Source organism: Danio rerio, chromosome 4 (assembly GCF_052040795.2).
Source record: "Danio rerio strain M-AB ecotype USA chromosome 4, GRCz13ab, whole genome shotgun sequence".
NCBI lineage: Eukaryota > Metazoa > Chordata > Actinopteri > Cypriniformes > Danionidae > Danio > Danio rerio.
The window spans coordinates 71,081,437-71,087,468 of record NC_141024.2 but is presented as its reverse complement, the minus strand read 5'-3'; the positions used below and the strand labels follow the sequence as shown (position 1 = coordinate 71,087,468).

At 36.5% G+C, this 6,032-nt stretch overlaps 1 long non-coding RNA gene across 1 annotated transcript; it reads left to right on the top strand.

The window, feature by feature from the left end:
* The first annotated feature begins 2,940 nt into the window (after positions 1-2,940).
* LOC147845284 (uncharacterized) lies at positions 2,941-5,686 on the top strand. The gene is made up of 2 exons (XR_015942866.1): positions 2,941-5,348; positions 5,399-5,686. It is a non-coding gene; the product is annotated as an uncharacterized LOC147845284 (long non-coding RNA).
* Positions 5,687-6,032: the final 346 nt, after the last annotated feature.

Sequence of the window (6,032 nt, the reverse complement as noted above, 5' to 3'; positions counted from 1 at the left end):
GCCGAGGCTCGAACCAGCGACCTTCTTGCTGTGAGGCAACAGCACTACCTACTGCGCCACCGCATCGCCCCTCAATATCTATTTCTAAAATGAAAATCCAATGACCAAAGATAAACTGACCTGAACACAATAGCAAATCAGCGCTGTTAAGGAGAGCGATCAAACGTTAGCAGGAAATAGACGCCTTTAAAATTTCAGTACTGACTGGAATCGAATTTCAGTATTGTGACAACACTATTTCCTACTGTAGAAATAGGGATACCTATTTTATGGCCTAGTATTTCCTACTTGTGTATGCTTCCTCATGGAGATATTTTCAGGAAATTGTGTTTTATTTTTATGCAGATGATATGCAAATCTATCTGCCTGTGAAACTGAAACATCTGTATAAGCACCCCCTATTGGAGTGTCTTGAGGAGGTTCGGATGAAATTAAAACCCCAGGATGTTCACATGAGTCAGTGGACTCAGGCCCCGTTTACACTAATGCGTTTTCGTTTGTAAACGCAGAAGTTTTGCTTCGGTCACACCATCCGTCCACACTACACCAGAGTTCTCGAGCGCTGAAAACGGAGCGTTTTGAAAACGCTGGAGAGGCCGTTTTGATTCTGAAACGCTGCTGCTCCGTCTCAGTGTGGATGGGGAAAAACGGAGACATCTGAAAACGGAGGCGGGGCTGCCGACATTCGCTACCTGATTGGGGCTTTTGTGTCATTGCGTTTCCTTCCCTTATTCGTCAAGCCCCTATCGCATGACTATAACACATGGCTTTAACGCTACCGAAAGACAACAGACCTGCCTTCACTGTAAACAACAACAGAGACACAAATGGGAGCGTTGTTTGCACTATTGTCTGTTTTAGGCGGCATTGTGCAGTTATTCATTTGTTACGTTTAGTAACAACTCGACCTCGTCGTCTGTCCACTAAAATACCTCTCTTGCTTTCTTTGCCGTCGCGTTTAATGTTCAACCGGCGTTTGCTGAATAACTATAACCAAATGGCGAGCGATACGCATGTTTCCTGTTTATACTAGATTGCCCGTGCCCAGAGTGCGCGAATGGTCACGTGATATACGTTTTTGGTGGCGTAGTGTGGACAGAGATATGTTCAGACACGCTAGGTGAAAAGCTAGTGTGTACGCGGATCGTTTTTGATCTAAAATGCCATTTTAAAACTACTTTGTTTTTGTAATCGTCAATCAAATCTGACCCCTTTGCTTCTTCGTTTGGACGGGTGGCTCATTTCTGATTATGTAAGTTTGACCACTGTAGTCTCAATATTCTTTACCGTGACCCTCTTAAGCTTAGCTTGCTACGAGAAACCAAAGCCCTAATCTATATTCACGTATTCAGTCTATCATATAGTATTCATTTTTCCTTCAGCTTAGTCCCTTTATTCGTCAGATCGCCACAGTGGAATGAACCACCAACTTATCCAGCATATGTTTTACACAGCAGCTGCCCTTCTAGCTGCAACCCAGAACTGGGAAACACCCAAACACACTACGTCCAATTTAGTCTACCCAATTCACCTATAGCGCATGTGTTTGGACTGCGGGGGAAACCGGCGCACCCGGATGCAAACTCAAAACTGAAATGCTGACTGACCTAGCCGAGGCTCAAACCAGTGACCTTCTTGCTGTGAGGCAACAGTGCTAACCACTGAGCCACCGTCCTGCCTATGATCTAATGTATGTAAATAGACCTACAAGAAAACTCCAGAAGGATCAACTCGTTCAATTGTTTGGAGATCTTTTGCCTGTGGATGATCTCGGGTTTACTTTCTGCTCCACCTGAATTTCTGCAGTTTTGGTTTTCAGAATATTGAATTTGATGTCCTGAATTTCCTCAAACTGTATTGTTAAAAACTGAGAATCTGCAGTCTGGGAATTCCACGTCTATAAAAACCTGGCTCAATCTATTTCAAAAGTTCAGGTTAAAATAATCGAATTCAAAACTATTTGAAATGGCATATAGCGTACAGTTTTATTGAATAATTTAAATGTGCACAGTTCAAATTTAAATAGTAAAATCACGTGTAAATTACTTTTCACAACCTTCGATAAACACTCCAGTAATCCTGATTTAAAACCAACGAGTGTTCAGGATATTTGAAGGTGAGTAAATGTTGATTTCTGGGATACGCCACTGGGTTTCATATATTCATATGGTATTGCACTGATAGATAGATAGATAGATAGATAGATAGATAGATAGATAGATAGATAGATAGATAGATAGATAGAGTGCTCAACATATGCATGTACACCCTTTACTAATCTCCCTTTCAAATTCATATTTTTAATAGAAAGCTATACAATATATTTGCGCATATGTAATAGATTAGAAAGTACTGAAGCCAAATCTGAAGCTTATCTAACAAAACAACTTATGATAATGCTGCAAAACTATCTATAAAAGTACACCCAAATTTATGTTATGGAAAAGTATTAAATACAAATTTTTTAAAAAGAGGAAAAATTTAATTGAAAATTTGTAGGTTGTATTTTTTTGTTGCAATATTTTGCTTGAATTTAATTTTATTATCTTTCAATTTCTAAATATGTTTGGTGACTAAAATATTATTTTCATAAATATATCGGTTTAATAAATCAGTTCTCTTTAAATACACCAAAATACAAACATTCACTGAGAAATGAAGAAAAATATTCATTTTTAAAACGGTGTACTCAATTATGCTGAGCACTTGGGATGGACGGATAGATAGATAGATAGATAGATAGATAGATAGATAGATAGATAGATAGATAGATAGATAGATAGATGGTTAGACAAAATGCGATCTTAGACAGTAATTGTGGATGGAGCTTTTAGTTTGATATTTTGAAACGACGTCATGTTAGATGGATTTTATTTTTGTGCATGGGACTTTTATTTTGATATTTTGAAATGACGTCATAGGTTTGCGCCGGGTTTCTTTCTGCGTCTGTTGTGACTAGGCTGGAGAAAGGTTTGTGTAGCATGCATTACAACAGCTTTTAAGCAACGCGAATCTCTTTATTAAATATCACAGTAACTCTTATTGTAAAGAATATATCGATCTAATCGTGCTTGACGCATTTACTACTATTTTATAAGACCTCAAGTAATGTTATACTACAAACATGGTTAAAATCTGGTTGATGTACAGTTAACTGGTGGTAGCATGTTTTAACTATATGACACATTTTGTTTTTTGCAGTCGATGATATTTTTGTAGGAATTAAATTGAACGTAACACGTGTTAATGTGCTGTCTTGCGAATAACAGTGTCTCTTTGTGGAGTGAATCATTCTTCCTGATTATCAATACGGTCACAGATAATTAGTCAAAGGTAAACAAAGCGTTGTGATCCTCTGTCATCTCTGACATGATAAATACTACAGTAAAACATGCTATGGTAACACAACTAATAATCAAATGAGCTGATATTGTATTTTGCTACAACAACATAAGGTAAATTACACTACAAAACACCACAGTTTACTGTAGTGAAGTTCGCTACATTATTTATTACAGTTTATCAGTTAGTAATACTGGAAAATTTGTTAACAGTCATATATGCTATAATGTAATTAATAACTTACACAGGGCTTCCCACAGGTTTGATAGATAGATAGATAGATAGATAGATAGAGAGACAGATAGACGGATAGATAGATAGATGGATGGTTAGATAGATAGATAGACGAATGGAATAGATAGATGGATAGATAGAAGGATGGGTAGACAAATGGATAGATAGATAGATAGAAAGATAGATAGATAGATAGATAGATAGATAGATAGATAGATAGATAGATAGATAGATAGATAGATAGATGGACGAATGGTTAGATAGATGGATGGACGAAAAAATAGACAGATGGTTAGATAGATAGATAGATAGATAGACGGATAGATAGAGGGATGGTTAGACAAATAGATAGAAGGATGGATAGACAAATGGATAGATAGATAGATAGATAGATAGATAGATAGATAGATAGATAGATAGATAGATAGATAGATAGACGGATGAATGGTTAGATAGATAGATGGATGGACAAAAAAATAGACTGATGGTTAGATAGATAGATAGACGGATAGAGGGATGGTTAGACAAATAAATAGAAGGATGGATAGATAGATGGATAGATAGATAGATAGATAGATGAATGGTTAGATAGATAGATGGATGGACGAAAAAATAGACGGATGGTTAGATAGATAGATAGATAGATAGATAGATAGATAGATAGATGGATGGTAAGACAAATAGATGGATGGATGGATGGTTAGATAGATAGATAGATAGATAGATAGATAGATAGATAGATAGATAGACGGATGGTTAGACAAATAGATGGACGGATGGATGGTTAGATAGATAGAGATAGATAGATTTATAGATGGTTAGATAGATGGACAGACAGATAGATAGATGGACGGACAGATAGATAGATAGATAGATAGATGGTCGGATGGTTAGATGGACGGATAGATGGATACTTGCGGTGGTAGCAGGATTGAAACACACCCTTTACCCACGGTACATAAATGGTCACCTACATGCGACAAACAAATAAATAAATAATGTAAATATTTTAACTATACTTTTATTTATTATGACACTGTTACACACCTTTTATTTCCAATAAGTTATTTTAAAAAAAGCCTGTTAAAATAAAAGAAATCCACTATTTCTCTTTTTTGCTATTTAAGAGCCATGAGCACTCACTGACAGGTGAAGGCTGCTCTCTCTGTAAAGTTGCTCTATTGGCTTGACATTTACAGTATTGTCGAAGCATTTTCGATATGTATAAAGTATGTAATATAATAACATCAATAAATTAATAAAATATACAGAAAAATGATAAATGACAGAAAATAGGAATAAAAACAGACGTCAACGTTGCTAAAAAATAATAATAATTACAAGAATAAAACGTGTTATTAATTAGGCCAATATAGTCGATTAGCCATTTCTAATGGTGTACGAATACTTTGCGGCCGGTATATTTTGTACTCTCCGAGTATTCACCTTATTCTTCGCCGACGAGCCATTTGAATCTTTTTGGCTTGAGACTTCCGGTCTCATTCACTTCCATTCATTTTTTGACGTTAAAATCTGCTCGTTACACTGCTTGATGTTGCAATTTGATATTCTCTTATTATATTATTCTACTTGGTCTGTATAGTCATGCAAACATTCGTTTGTAGAGCAAGTAGTTTGACCGTTTTCTGCCGTTTATTATTCCTAGTCATTTCTCCCATAGGCGAATGAATCGGAAGTTCTAAGACAATCGCGAAAACAGGCGCACTTCCGCATTTTAGAATAAGGTCAATATAGTAAAGTTAATCTGAGTCGTTTATTAAATAATTAATCATTTGAAGTTTTTTTCGCGGCTGTGCATGAGCAGTCAGCTGCGAAAGGTAATGCAAAAACATACAAATATCGGCAACTTTAGAAAGCAAAAGCCGAATCCCAGACATTTTAGAAGATTCAGAAACTACGGCCGGATCCATTTCGGCAAAAACGCATGTCTCTGTGGGTCCGCAGTGGACGTGAGATCGTCTGTAGGAGTGTTGACAGTTCTCGCGCGCACAGGGTCAGCAGTAGGAGCAGAGCGAGAGAAGATTTTCCAATCGATGGCGAATGTTTGGCGGATACAAAAAAAAAAAAAAAAAGTGTAAAAGGATGATAATATGTGCCACCACTAAATATAATCGGACGGCCGTTAATATTCCTGGGCGGCACACCCAAGTAAAGTCCATGTGTGGGAAGCACTGCTTACAATAGCTATTTATAGTAAATTATAATCGTATTACTTATTTCAAATGGACCGTATCAATTGTTTAACATACTATACATGTTATTACAGTAAATGTCATAACTAAAGGTTGGTGTCTTGATAACTTAGTAATAGTAGTTGATTTAAGACCCGTCACACTCCCTCAGCAGTGTCCTAACATTACTAAAACACAGCAAACGGTTAAATTAGCCGTTTTTCCTCTTTCTGTTTATATAGTTTAGCGTAAAATGAAAATTCT